At 44.0% G+C, this 15,887-nt stretch overlaps 1 long non-coding RNA gene across 1 annotated transcript in view; it reads right to left on the bottom strand.

Moving 5' to 3' along the window:
- Positions 1-6,316: 6,316 nt before the first annotated feature.
- LOC126106463 (uncharacterized) overlaps positions 6,317-15,887 on the bottom strand; it is a 73,525-nt gene continuing 63,954 nt past the window's right edge. Inside the window, exon 3 of the long non-coding RNA XR_007523352.1 lies at positions 6,317-6,895. This is a non-coding gene — a long non-coding RNA (uncharacterized LOC126106463). The remainder of the gene's footprint in view (positions 6,896-15,887) is intronic.

Genomic DNA, 15,887 nt, shown 5'->3' with positions numbered 1-15,887 from the left:
GCACTGAAAGATCTAACTCGTAACTAGGCCCTAGGAGTAAACGACATTCCATTAGAACTACTGATACCCTTGGGAGATCCAGCAATGACAAAACTCTTCTATCTGGTGAGCAAGATGTACGAGACAGGCGAAATACCATCAAACTTCAAGAAGAATTTTATAATTCAAAGAAAGAAAGTGCTTACATATGTGAAAATTACCGAACAATCCATTCAATAAGTGAAAGTTGCAGAGTATTAACACGAATTATTTACAGAAGAATGGAAAAAAACTTGTGAAGCTGACCTTGGGAAAGCTCAGTTTGGATTCCAGAGAAATGTAAGATCACGCGAGGCAATACTGACCCTACGACTTGTAGAAGATAGGATAGGAGAAGACAAACGCACGTTCATAGCTTATGCAGACTTAGAGAAAGCATTTGACAATGTTGACTGGTATACTCTTTTTCTTTTTCTATTTCTAAAGGTGGTAGACGTAGCTTGTACATAAACCTGACGGCAGCTGTAAGAGTCGAGAGGCATGGAAAGGGAGCAGTGGTTGAGAATAGAGTGACACAGGGTTGTAGCCAATCCCCGATGTTATTCATCTGTATATTGAGCAAGCAGTAAAGAAAAGAAAAGAAACATTTGGGGGAGGAATTAAAGTCCAGGGACAAGAAATAAAAACTGTGAGATTTGCTGTTGACATTGTAATTCTCTCAGAGACAGAGAAGGACTTGGGAGAGCAATTGAACGGAATGGTCAGTGTGCTGAAAGGAGGATACAAGATGAACATCTACAAAACAAAATCGAGGATAATGGATCGTAGTCTAATTAAATCAAGCAATGGTGCGAGAATTAGATTAGCATCAAAAACACTTAAAGAAGTAGATGTGTTTTGCTGTTTGGACAGCAAAATAACTGAGATGTCGAAGCAGAGAGGATATGAAATGCAGACTGTCAATGTCAAGAAAGGCAGTTCTGAAGAAGAGAAGTTTGTTAACATTGGGTATAGATTTAAGTGTCAGGAGGTCTCCTCTGAAAGTATTTGTATGGAGTGTAGCCACGTATGGAAGTAAAATACCGGTGGTAAACAGTTTGCAAAAGGAGAGAATAGAAGCTTTTGAAATGCGGTTCTACAGATGAAGGTTAGACGGGTAGATCAGGTAAATAATGAGGAAGTGCTGAACAGATTTGGGGAGAAAAATTTTTTGCACACCCTGACTACAAGAAGGGGTCGGTTGTAGAAGACATTCTGAGATATCAAGGGATCACCAATTTAGTACTGGAGGCAGAGGAGACCTAGTGATGGATACAGTAAGCAGATTCAAAAGGATGTAGTTTGCAGTAGTTGCTCGGAGATGAAGAGGCTTGCACAGGATAGAGTAGCATGGAGAGATGTATCAAACCGGTCTTCGGACTGAAGACCACAACAACAACAACAAATACCGTGAGCTTGAATAGCACACACTAGGAGAATGTCTTTATGTAAACATAAATTGGTAGTGTTGTTCTGTTTTTGTGCATCTCTGTCTACACGAACAGGAAGAAAGGTGTATTTTAAGGCTAATTCTTGTCGTACAATCTGTTTCGTTTCTCCCATCGTTGTGTTGCTGAACGTCAGTGGGGTACTACTCTGCCAGTGCCAAGATCTCCCTAGTTCTGACTGACCCCCACAACTTGTGTATTTTCAACCCTGGCTCCGAGTGCTTTGTAGAAACACTATAGTTACGAAATTAAGCATCCTGTTTGGTTTCCTGTAGGACTTGGGCGAACACCATGACATAGACAACCCGGAACGAAAGAAATAAGGCATCTTCAGCCGTACAAGAAAGATACGAGTAAATGTCCACTCCGCACCACCTCACAAAAAACCTGTACAAATTTTTTTTTTTCTATATTCCTGAGTGATATGTCACTTCTCTGCTATTCGTTTCGAAGTCTTGATTACAATTTCAGCAAAGAAATTCATTGCTGTGTCAGCATTGGTATGCTATAAACATGTTCCTCCATATCTGCATCCGGTGATGGCTACAGGTGAGTCTTCAAGGTCTGTTCAGACGGTGTTTGTTTTTTTCTGTTGTAAATGTATGGATGTATATATTTATTTCCAGTGGAGTATTCACCTAAGCATACTACAGCTGCATTCACTAACTAAAATGCTGTCTATGCTGCAAATTCATCGATTTGCCTGCAGGACAGTGTGATATAAATGTAAATCAACTTTATTACTGTTTAGTGTATCAACACATGTGATTTTTCTCTACCTTCTCTACCCAGTGAATTAGTACAACATTAGTACATGTATTTTTTACATTGTTGTTTACCTGCCGGCCGGGGTAGCCGAGCGGTTTTAGGCGCTACAATCTGGAACCGCGCTACCGCTTCGGTCGCAGGTTCGATTCCTGCCTCGGGCATGGATGTGTGTGACGTCCTTAGGTTAGTTAGGTTTAAGTAGTTCTAAGTTCTAGGGGACTGATGACCTTAGAAGTTAAGTCCCATAGTGCTCAGAGCCATTTTTTTGTTGTTTACCTTTGTAACTTTGTCAGTTTGCCACTAGGACAGACTGATGATATATATATATATATATATATATATATATATATATATATATATATATAGTAAGAGTTGAAAGAGTAGAGAATAAGAAATTTATTGTGTGGCATTTAGCTTATTAGGCAACGCCCTCGCCGCAGTGGATACACCGCTTCCCGTGGGATCACCGAAGTTACGCGCTGTTGGGCGTGGCCGGCACTTGGATGGGTGACCATCCATCCGCCATGCGCTGTTGCCATTTTTCGGGGTGCACTCAGCCTCGTGATGCCAATTGGGGAGCTGCTCGACCGAATAGTGGCGGCTTCGGTCAAGAATACCATCATAACGACCGGGAAAGCGGTGTGCTGACCCCACGCCACTCCTATCCGCATCCTCCACCGAGGATGACACGGCGGTCGGATGGTCCCGGTAGGTCACTCCTGGCCTGAAGGCCTCCTATCCGCATCTTCCTCTGAGGATGACACGGTGGTCGGATGGTCCCGGTTTAATCGGCTTCTATCTTCCCCTTTTCTATGATCAGCACTCAAGCAAGCAGGAGGTCATTAATGACTGTTCTCATTAAATATTATTTTTACTCCGGAAAGTTGGATCATACTCAGGACATGTACTACATTTTTGAAGCATAAAATTAAGGTAAAGCGTACCTCTACACATTTCTCATTTATGCATTTGGTCAGCCTTTAATCACTCATTGTAAAATGACTGGACATGTATGAGTTTTTAAGTAAGGCCTGAGAGAGTAAGAAATTTATTGTGTGGCGTTTCCGCGTATTGGAGAATATCCAACTGCGAGAAAAGAAAAACTTCTGTTATCATACTCTGGAGGTTGTGTTCAAATGGTTCAAATGGCTCTAATCACTATGGGACTTAACATCTGAGGTCATCAGTCCCATAGACTTAGAACTACTTAAACCTAACTAACCTAAGGACATCACACCATGCCCGAGGAAGGATTCGAACCTGCGACCGTAGCAGCAGCGCGGTTCCGGACTGAAGTGCCTAGAACCACTCGCCCACGGCGGCCGGCGGAGTTTATGTGACGACTGTCAAAACTACGTGGTGTAATGATCTAGACCGATATTTAAGTATCTGAAATACACTGACGGGGAAAAAAAATTAGCACATCGTTTTTAGTGCATGGTGTAGTCTTCATGGGCGGCAGTGCCGGCGCTGACTGGAATCCATTCGATCGTACAGATGGAGAATACTGTCCAGAGCTGCGATATGCCACGGCTGCTAGATCTGTTCACGTTGTTCTGTGTGAGTTGTTGGGTGACGAGTCGCATGGATCACTTCTCGTCCCATCATATCCCGCACGTGCTCGAGTGGAGACTAGTCCATAAATCATCTGTATGTCCATCCTTTTTAGCAGGAGGTCTCTGGGACGACGGCTGTTTACTATAGTGACAAAAAATAAAAACACCTACAGCCGTCGTAACGATTTTATTTTGTTTTGTCGCTACCAGTTTCAATGCTTCATTGCGTCATCTTCAGGCTCTTTTTTATGTGGTATAGGTTGATATGGTCCCCATGCATAGCCCATCAGTAGCCAGCATTACTCGTTGGAGTGCTGACACATTATCTGCATATCCAGTAATGCTGGCTACTGCTTACGTGTCACCAGTCATGCTTACGTGTCACCAGTCAGAGTCGTATTTAGACGTATCAGGGGTCCCACATAACTACAACTGCACCTGCTCCATACCATTACAAAGCGTCCACCAGCTTGACTAGTCCCCCTACCACATCCAAGGATTCATGAGGTTGTCTCCATACCCGTAAACGTTGGTCGGCGGCGGTGGCGACACCTACAACGTGCTAACGTGAGGAAAGTTTCCAACCGATTTCTCATACACAAACAGCAGTTGACCGGCGTTGCCTGGTGAAACGTTGTTGTGATGCCTCGTGTAAAGAGGAGAAATGCATACCATCACGTTTCCGACTTTGATAAAGGTAGGATTGTAGCCTATCGCGATTGCGGCTTATCGTATCGCGACATTGCTGCTCGCGTTGGTCGAGATCCCACGACTGTTAGCAGAATATGGAACGGGTGGGTTCAGGTGGGTACTACGCAACGCCGTGCTGGATCCCAATGACCTCGTATCACCAGCAGTCTAGATGACAGGCATCCGCATGGCTGTAACGGAACATGCAGCCACGTCTCGATCTCTGAGTCAACAGATAGGGACGTTTGCAAGACAACAGCCTTCAGCACGAACAGTTCGACAACGTTTGCAGCTGCATGGACTATCAGCTCGGAGACCATGGCTGTGGTTGCCCTTGACGCTGCATCACAGACAGGAGCGCCTGCGATGGTGTACTCAACGACGAACCTGGGTGCACGAATGGCAAAACGTCATTTTTTCGGATGAATCCAGGTTCTGTTTACAGCACCATAATGGTCGCATCTGTGTTTGGCGACATCGTGGTGAACGCACATTGGAAGCGTGTATTCGTCATCGCCATTCTGGCGTATTACCCGGCGTGATGGTATGGGGTGCTATTGGTTACACGTCTCGGTCACCTCTTCTTCGCATTGACGGCACTTTCAACAGTGGACGTTACATTTCAGATGTGTTACGACTCGTGGCTCTACCCTTCATTCGATCCCTGCGAAACCCTACATTTCAGCACGATAATGCACTACCGCATGTTGCAGGTCCTGTACGGGACTTTCTGGATACAGAAAATGTTTTACTGCTGCCCTGGCCAGCACATTTTCCGCATCTCTCACCAACTGAAAACGTCTGGTCAATGGTGGCAGAGCAACTGGCTCGCCACAAGACGCCAGCCACTACTCTTGATGAACTGTGGTGTCGTGTTGAAGCTGCATGGGCAGCTGTACCTGTACTCGCCATACACGCTCTGTTTGACTCAATACCCAGGCCGTTATTACGGCCGTAGGTGGTTGATCTGGGTACTGATTTCTCAGGATCTACGCACCCAAATTGCGTGAAAATTTAATCACATATCAGTTCTATTGTATTATATTTGTCCAATGAATACCCGTTCATCATCTACATTTCTTCTTGGTGTAGCAATTTTAATGGCCAGTAGTGTATTATTCGAAGTATCCTTAATGAGCGCGTCAAGTTTCCGTCACTTCCGACAGACAGCGTAGCTGCAAGACAGTTTCAAAATGCCGTCTGTAGGTAATGTACATTACAAGCAACGTGCCTTCATTGAATTTCTCACTGCAGAGAACGAAACTGTTGGGAATATTCACAAACGCTTGTGCAAAGTCTATGGCGCATCTGCTGTCTACAGAGATACAGTTGGTCGCTGGCAACAGGGGGTGAGGTTATCAGAAGGCACTTCGGCGGAGTTCGACGAATTGCGGCGGTCGGGGAGTCCACCCACAGCTGTCTCACCTGACAGACCTGACCTAGCCTCCGCTGACTTCCTCTTGTTTGGGCCAGTAAAGGATGCCATTCGTGGAAGTCATTTTGAGGTCGGTTAGGAGGTGATTCACACAGTGAAGCACTGGCTTCGCCACAGGTATTGGTACCGATAGGACATACATGCCCTTGTTTCACGCTGGAGGAATGCCATAGAATGGGATGGAGATTATGTGGAAAAATAGGGTGTGTAGATAAAACACCATTTTTTCGTATGTGGGATTATCATTATGTTCAATAAAGAATTGTGGAAGCTAAAAAATGTAGTGCATTACTTTCTGGGCAACCCACGTAGTACTTGATGTAGCATTTTTTGGTCGGCACAACTCTCTTCAGCTCACCAGAACCGTGTTGTCAGCGCCGTCTGTCCTTCGCTATTTGTAATGTTTTGAAATTGAACTGTTGATGCAGTTTATGCTTTACTATCATATACAAGAGCTGTATGCCAGAAAAGAGTCTTGTATTAGTTCCTTGTATTTTTTTATTTATATTCGGGTTCCATTAATACAGATGGTAAATGAATTAGTGGACTATGGAACGAGTAAACATTTTCATTAAAATCAATACAAAGACTTAAACTTTCAGAACTCATACGTTCCAGTTTGGTAATATTTCCACTCTCTCTTGATGTCATCAATCAATTCCTGAATCTCTTCATACTCCTCAAAAGCATCCCTCGCCACCTCCAAAGACTCGACAATCATCTCCAGACTTTGCCCCAAGTTACCCTTTTCGTTATTCAAGAAAAGGGTCAACTCTTGCACCAATCTGTTGATTTGTCCCCCAGTAAGACTTATCCTGCCGACTGCACCTCTAAGTCTCCAGAGCAGTTTGCACATCCTGGCCTGCTTAGGGTCCATCCTTTCTAACATACTTTCTGCCATTTGGTTCACCATCTCGTTCAAGAGCAGCTGTCCAGCAATCTTCCAGAATCCAGCCATCGTTCAGGATGGGTGCTTCAGCCTGAAAATAGAAGAGAACAGCCATTACTAACAGTTCAGCAGCAAATGGTGCCAGTACCGATATCCAGCGGCACCCAGTAATCCAATGTTCCCACTTTGTTAAGGTTTTGCGGCCATCTTTAGTAGCGCAAGAAGAGAGTCCGAAGTTTTGGCGAAGCAGCTTTGGAGTTTAGAAACACCAAAAGTCGCTAAAATTAAACGAGGCTCTTCGATCCAATAGAATTTATGTCAGACTTTATACAGAAATTACAGCTGGGATAGCTCACTTTTTAGCCATAATATGCTGTCGATCCCTCGAATAAAAAGCTGTGTCAAGAGATTGGAAAATGTCATAGGTCACCCTCGTCTACAAGAAAGGCGACAGAAGTGATCCATAAAACTAGCGACTAACTCAGTGGTGTCGTCCGTTCTAAAATCCTTGAATATGTTCTGGACTCAAACTTAATGAAGGATCTCGAAAGGAATGAACTTCTTCATACCAAACCAACATGGATACTGAAAATATCGACCATGCAAAACTCAACTTGGAGATTTCTCGAAGTAGATTTTCCAGAATTCGCATCGAGAACAACTGCAAACATGAGTAACCTAAGTATATATCCTAGGTGTAGCCAAGCAGCTTAAACCACTTAATATAGGCAAGGCCTCTGGTCAAGGTTCTGTACCTGTTAGGTTCCTTGCAAAGTATGCTGATACAACAGCTCCATACTTAGCAAAATGGTTCAAATGGCTCTGAGCACTAAGGGACTTATTATCTGAGATCATCAGTCCCCTATAACTTAGAACTACTTAAACCTAACTAACCTAAGGACATCAGACCCATCCATGCCCGAGGCAGGATTCGAACCTGCAACCCATACTTAACACGCTCGTCAAAAGATCCATGTCTAAACTGAAAGTTTCACAAGTCACACCACACCCAAGAAAGGAAATAGGATTAATCTGCTGAATTATAGGCCCAAATCAATAACGTCGTTTTGCAGTAGGATTCTGGACATACATTGTGGCCCAACCTAATGAATTACCGCGAAGCAAATGATTTCTTGACAAAAAGCCAACACGGAATCAGAAAATGTTCTTGTAAAATACAACAAGCTGTTTATTCTCACGAAGTAGTGAGTGCTATCGACAGGAGCTGTCAAATTCATTCCTTATTTTTAGATTTCCAGAAGGCTTTGCACGCCATTCCTTATAAGCAACTTCTGACCAAATTACGTACCTATGCAGTATCGTGTCAGTCGTGTGATGGGATTCGTGGTTTCCGGTCAGAAAGGACACGGTTCGTAATAATTGACGGGAAGTCACTGAGTAAAACAGAAGTAACATCTGGCGTTACCGAAGGATATGTTACAGTCCCTCTGATGTTCTTGAACTACGTAAACGATTTAGAAGACAATCTGAGCAGCCCACTCATATTGTTTGTAACTGATGCCGTCATTTACCGTCTTATAAAGGCATCGGATGATAAAAACCAATTGCAAAATGACTTAGACAAGACATACGTATGGAGCAAAAAGTGGCAATTGACTCTAAGTGTGAAGTCGGCAACATGAGTACTAAAAACAATCCGCTAAATTTAGGTTACGCGATAAATCACACTAATCGAAAAGCTGTCAAGTCAACTAAACACTTACGGTTTACAGTTACGAATAAGTTAAACTGGAACGAGCACATGAATAATGTTGTGCAGAAAGCAAAGAAAAGACTGCGATTTACTTTCAGATCACTTAGAAAACGTTAACAGTTCTGCTAAAGATACTGCTTAAACCACGCTTGACTGCCATCTTTTGGAATTCTGCTGTCCGATGTGGATCCCGCCATCACGTACGATTGGCGGAGGACATCGAAAACGTTCATAGAAGGGCAGCTCGTTTTGTGTTATCGTGTAATGGGGAAGATAGTGCCATGGACATGATACGCGAATTGCGGTGGCTGTCATTAAAACAAATTGTGAAATTTCAATCACCAGCTTTCTCCTCAGAGTATGAAAATATTTTGTTAGCGTCAACCTGCATAGGGAGAAATAATCGTCATAATAAATTAAGAGAAATCAGGGCTCGCACGGAAAGTCTTCGTTTTTCCCGCGCGCTCTTCGACATTGAAATGTTAGATAAGTAGCTTAAAAAAAGGTGGTTCGATGAACCCTCTGCCAGGCACGTAATTGTGAATAGCAGAGTAGTCATTTAGATGTAGATGTAGATGTAGATGATTCCTCCACCTGCCTAATGTGTTTTATCAATTCGCCTTGCAACACCTTCCCATGTGCTCTTGCTAAAACGGGCATTGGCATTGCGTAGCTTCCTGTCCTGACTGTGACCCCAGGCGTAATTACCTTTGGCCTTTAGCTGAATCACTACGATTATGATCAAGCTAGTAACAGAAATTAAGCACAGTTAGGGAGGTTACAAAGCTTTGTAAATGAGTCTTACACCGGCCCAAAGAAACAGAACTGTACATTTAAAAAAATCATTTTGGGTATGTATATACGTCTCACATTGGTACACATATCATTTACTATCTGAAAAGAAGCAAAGTGGGAGGACGAACGACCTACACTCCTGGAAATTGAAATAAGAACACCGTGAATTCATTGTCCCAGGAAGGGGAAACTTTATTGACACATTCCTGGGGTCAGATACATCACATGATCACACTGACAGAGCCACAGGCACATAGACACAGGCAACAGAGCATGCACAATGTCGGCACTAGTACAGTGTATATCCACCTTTCGCAGCAATGCAGGCTGCTATTCTCCCATGGAGACGATCGTAGAGATGCTGGATGTAGTCCTGTGGAACGGCTTGCCATGCCATTTCCACCTGGCGCCTCAGTTGGACCAGCGTTCGTGCTGGACGTGCAGACCGCGTGAGACGACGCTTCATCCAGTCCCAAACATGCTCAATGGGGGACAGATCCGGAGATCTTGCTGGCCAGGGTAGTTGACGTACACCTTCTAGAGCACGTTGGGTGGCACGGGATACATGCGGACGTGCATTGTCCTGTTGGAACAGCAAGTTCCCTTGCCGGTCTAGGAATGGTAGAACGATGGGTTCGATGACGGTTTGGATGTACCGTGCACTATTCAGTGTCCCCTCGACGATCACCAGTGGTGTACGGCCAGTGTAGGAGATCGCTCCCCACACCATGATGCCGGGTGTTGGCCCTGTGTGCCTCGGTCGTATGCAGTCCTGATTGTGGCGCTCACCTGCACGGCGCCAAACACGCATACGACCATCATTGGCATCAAGGCAGAAGCGACTCTCATCGCTGAAGACGACACGTCTCCATTCGTCCCTCCATTCACGCCTGTCGCGACACCACTGGAGGCGGGCTGCACGATGTTGGGGCGTGAGCGGAAGACGGCCTAACGGTGTGCGGGACCGTAGCCCAGCTTCATGGAGACGGTTGCGAATGGTCCTCGCCGATACCCCAGGAGCAACAGTGTCCCTAATTTGCTGGGAAGTGGCGGTGCGGTCCCCTACGGCACTGCGTAGGATCCTACGGTCTTGGCGTGCATCCGTGCGTCGCTGCGGTCCGGTCCCAGGTCAACGGGCACGTGCACCTTCCGCCGACCACTGGCGACAACATCGATGTACTGTGGAGACCTCACGCCCCATGTGTTGAGCAATTCGGCGGTACGTCCACCCGGCCTCCCGCATGCCCACTATACGCCCTTGCTCAGAGTCCGTCAACTGCACACACGGTTCACGTCCACGCTGTCGCGGCATGCTACCAGTGTTAAAGACTGTGATGGAGCTCCGTACGCCACGGCAAACTGGCTGACACTGACGGCGGCGGTGCACAAATGCTGCGCAGCTAGCGCCATTCGACGGCCAACACCGCGGTTCCTGGTGTGTCCGCTGTGCCGTGCGTGTGATCATTGCTTGTACAGCCCTCTCGCAGTGTCCGGAGCAAGTATGGTGGGTCTGACACACCGGTGTCAATGTGTTCTTTTTTCCATTTCCAGGAGTGTACTTTCCATAGGGGCGGAGGTGGATGTGAAAAAGGATTGATAGAAAAGCTTACCTCAGGAATGTTGAAGCAATTTCCGTCACCTAGGAGTGAAAATGGATGAGTAGCCGTCACATGTAAAAATATTCAATAAAGAAGGGTATTAGTATTGAATCTATAGTTTTCAGGCTCGCTAAGCTCATTGGTGAGAGCGCCAATGACGTCCCAGCCCTATGGGTGTGAGGGTGGAGAGGGGAGGGGGTGAAGCGAAGGGTGTTAATACACGTATCAACATATGTCCGTAACCTCGGAAGCGCTTTCTACCAAATTTGGCAAACGTATCACCTGCTACATGCGAAAAAAATTATTGTGAAAGTTAGGAGCAATTTCAACCAAGTTTAGTGTATGCATGACTCATCATTTGCATGAAAATACTACGGGATTAATACACCGCTGCTATCCCTAAGGTTGAGATAACATGTAATATACTTGCAAACGATTTTTTCGTGTTTCTCGTATTTAGTTCACTTGGAATACTTTCAAAATATGAATCACAATCTGCCTTTTATTTGTGTTGGCCAGTGCGTCGAATAAGTTGCGACAGCAGTGCAGTGAGCCAACAATTTTGTCAGGGTGTTTCTGGGTCAAAGATCATGACACATGACTGAATACACCAAGGATACACTCTATATGGCCTAAGGTACCACGTGCATTAAACACTCTCTCTGGAACCGCAAGGCATACAACAACTGCGAGAGAGGTGCCAGCGACATTACTTTCTCTCGCAACGACTATCAGCAATTTCTGTCAGTATGACTCAAACGAAGCGAAAGTCTATATAAAGGGCGCGGAAAAACAATTCGACGAAACGAGTAGTGCAGAGAGAAGAAGGAATTTTAGTATAAGAACTAGGAGTCGCAGTTGTACAGGAGAATACGCATTCTTCATTTACTTTGACTTGTTACTTTGACCTTTTAGGACACATCGAAACATGAAACACGGCCGTGGTTTTCACTTCTAAAGAAGTGCTGTATGGTACGTCAGCCAAGTAAGATATACGTGTATGTGATGCTTTAAGTTTTTCTTGTTCTCATCAACGCGATTTTTTTTAGTTCAAACGTCCTTTTTGCGTATACATTTTCTGTGAATTAGATTTCATTTTGAGTGAAGAGCCCATATGACACATCTCAAGCGCCGAAAATATTGAAATGTGACCGGAACTTCCAATAAAAAAATGGTTCAAATGGCTCTGAGCACTATGGGACTTAACTGCTGAGGTCATCAGTCCCCTAGAACTTAGAGCTACTTAAACCTAACAAACCTAAGGACATCACACACATCCATACCCGAGGCAGGATTTGAACCTGCGACCGTAGGAGTCGCGCGGTTCCAGACTGTATCGCCTAGAACTGCTCGGTCATTCTGGCCGACAACTTCCAATACTCAAATTATTTTGTATGTTGCTGTCTTTGTGAACTACACTCTTGGACAAATTGTTTTTTCGCACCATATATGTGACATATGTGTATTTATATGGAGAAAGAAAACTGGCGTTCTACGGATCGGAGCGTGGAATGTCAGATCCCTTCATCGGACAGGTAGGTTAGAAAATTTAAAAAGGGAAATGGATAGGTTAAAGTTAGATATAGTGGCAATTAGTGAAGTTTGGTGGCAGGAGGAACAAGACTTTTAGTCAGGTGAATACAGGGCTATGAATATAAAATCAAATAGGGGTAATGCAGGAGTAGGTTTAATAATGAATAAAAAAAATAGGAGTACGGGTAAGCTACTACAAACAGCATAGTGAACGCATTATTGTGGCCACGAGAGACACGAAGCCCACGCCTACTACGGTAGTACAAGTTTATATGCCAACTAGCTCTACAGATGACGAAGAAATTGATGAAATGTATGATGAGATAAAAGAAATTATTCAGGTAGTGAAGCGAGGCGAAAATTTAAGTCATGGGTGACCGGAATTCAAGCGTAGGAAAAGGGAGAGAAGGAAACATAGTAGGTGAATGTGGATTCGGGCTAAGAAATGAAAGAGGAAGTCGCCTGGTATAATTTTGCGCAGATCATAACTTAATCATAGCTAACACTTGGTTTAAGAATCATGAAAGAAGTTTGTATACATGGAAGAACCCTGGAGATACTAAAAGGTATCAGATAGATTATATAATGGTAAGACAGAGATTTAGGAACCAGGTTTTAAATTGTAAGATATTTCCAGGGGCAGATGTGGACTCTAACCACAATCTATTGGTTATGAACTGTAGATTAAAACTGAAGAAGCTGCAAAAAGGTGGGAATTTAAGGAGATGGGACCTGGATAAACTGAAAGAACCAGAGGTTGTACAGAGTTTCAGGAAGAGCACAAGGGAACAACTGACAGGAATGGGGGAGAGAATCACTGTAGAAGAAGAATGAGTAACTTTGAGGGATGAAATAGTGCAGGCAGCAGAGGATCAAATAGATAAAAAGACGAGGGCTAGTAGAAACCCTTGGGTAACAGAAGAAATATTGAATTCAATTGATGAAAGGAGAAAATATAAAAACGCAGTAAATGAAGCAGGCAAAAAGGAATACAAACGTCTCAAAAATGATATCGACAGGAAGTGCAAAATGGCTAAGCAGGGATGGCTAGAGGACAAATGTAAGGATGCAGAGGCTTATCTCACTAGGGGTAAGACAGATACTGCGTACAGGAAAATTAAAGAGACCTGTGGAGAAAGGAGAACCACTTTCATGAATATCAAGAGCTTTGATGGAAACCCAGTTCTAAGCAAAGAAGGGAAAGCAGAAAGGTGCAAGGAGTATATAGAGGGTCTATACAAGGGCGATGTACTTGAGGACAATATTATGGAAATGGAAGAGGATGTAGATGAAGATGAAATGGGAGATATGATACTGCGTGAAGAGTTTGACAGAGCACTGAAAGACCTGAGTCGAAACAAGGCCCCCGAAGTAGACAAAATTCCATTAGAACTACTGACAGCCTTGGGAGAGCCATTCCTGACAAAACTCTACCACCTGGTGAGGAAGATGTATGAGACAGGCGAAATACCCTCAGACATCAGGAAGAATATAATAATTCCAATCCCAAAGAAAGCAGGTGTTGACAGATGTGAAAATTACCGAACTATCAGTTTAACAAGTCACAGCTGCAAAACACTAACGCGAATTCTTTGTAGACAAGTGGAAAAACTGATAGAAGCCGACCTCGGGGAAGATCAGTTTGGATTCCGTAGAAATGTTGGAACACGTGAGGCAATACTGACCCTACGACTTATCTTAGAAGAAAGATTAAGGAAAGGCAAACCCAGGTTTCTAGCATTTGTAGACTTAGAGAAAGCTTTTGACAATGTTGATTGGAATACTCTCTTTCAAATTCTGAAGGTGGCAGGGGTAAAATACAGGGAGCGAAAGGGTATTTCCAATTTGTACAGAAACCAGATGGCAGTTATAAGAGTCGAGGGACATGAAACGGAAGCAGTGGTTGGGAAGGGAGTGAGACAGGATTGTAGCTTCTCCCCAATGTTATTGAATCTGTATATTGAGCAAGCAATAAAGGAAACAAAAGAAAAGTTCGGAGTAAGTATTAAAATCCATCGAGAAGAAATAAAATCTTTGAGATTCGCTGATGACATTGTAATTCTGTCAGACACAGCAAAGGACTTGGAAGAGCAGTTGAACGGAATGGACAGTGTCTTGAAAGGAGGGTATAAGATGAACATCAACAAAAGCAAAACGAGGATAATGGAATGTAGTCGAATTAAGTCGGGTGATGCTAAGGGAATTAGATTAGGGAATGAGACACTTAGAGTAGTAAAGGAGTTTTGCTATTTGGGGAGCAAAATAACTGATGATGGTCGAAGTAGAGAGGATATAAAATGTAGACTGGCAATAGCAAGGAAAGTGTTTCTGAAGAAGAAAAATTTGTTAACATCGAGCGTAGATTTAAGTGTCAGAAAGTCATTTCTGAAAGTATTTATATGGAGTGTAGCCACGTATGTAAGTGAAAGGTGGACGATAAATAGTTTAGACAAGAAGAGAATAGAAGCTTTCGAAAGGTGGTGCTACAGAAGAATACTGAAGATTAGATGGTTAGATCACATAACTAATGTGGAGGTATTGGATAGAATTGGGGAGAAGAGGAGCTTGTGGCACAACTTGACTAGAAGAAGGGATCGGTTGGTAGGACCTGTTCTGAGACATCGAGGTATTACCAATTTGGTATTGGAGGGCAGCGTGGAGGGTAAAAATCGTAGAGGGAGACCAAGAGATGAATCACTAAGCAGATTCAGAAGGATGTAGGTTGCAGTAGGTACTGGGAGATGAAGAAGCTTGCACAGGATAGAGTAGCATAGCGAGTTGCATCAAGCCAGTCTCAGGACTGAAGACCACAACAACAACAACAACATGTGTATGCCACTGGCAAGAAGTTTGTGTTGAATAAAACAGTCAGATAAAACTGCAAGAAGCTCACGTGTTGACAGATGTGATAGCGCTGAAATGAGCGGCACGGGGTACTTACACTGTTCAACCAGTGCACGTTATTGGACCAGAATTCATTGTTTGGTTTACAGGACAAAGGCCAACAATAAACGCTGAAATATACGAGAAATGAAAGTGAGCGAGAGAGAAATTCTGTCACACGATGCTAAAACGGCATCACAACTTTTAATGTAACTTGAGCAACAAAGTGGTTGATTCTGATGTGCGCTTGCGGTCGTTGCGGTATTTATTAATCAATTTGTCTCCACAAACGAGAAAATATAGAGGAGACAAAATTCAGCCGGCCGGTGTGGCCGAGCGGTTCTAGGCGCTTCAGTCCGGAAGCGCACGACTGCTACGGTCGCAGGTTCGAATCCTGCCTCGGGCATGGATGTGTGTGATGTCCTTAGTTAGGTTTAAGTAGTTCTATGTTCTAGGGGACTGATGACCTCAGATGTTAAGTCCCATAGTGTTCAGAGCCATTTGAACCATTTGACAAAATTCATGCGATACCTAATATCGTATCGGATCTCCTTTTGTCC

Source organism: Schistocerca cancellata, chromosome 10 (genome assembly GCF_023864275.1).
Source record: "Schistocerca cancellata isolate TAMUIC-IGC-003103 chromosome 10, iqSchCanc2.1, whole genome shotgun sequence".
In the NCBI taxonomy this organism is placed as follows: Eukaryota; Metazoa; Arthropoda; class Insecta; order Orthoptera; family Acrididae; genus Schistocerca; species Schistocerca cancellata.
Note: the sequence above shows the minus strand (reverse complement) of the source record. Positions and strands in the feature narration are given on the sequence as shown.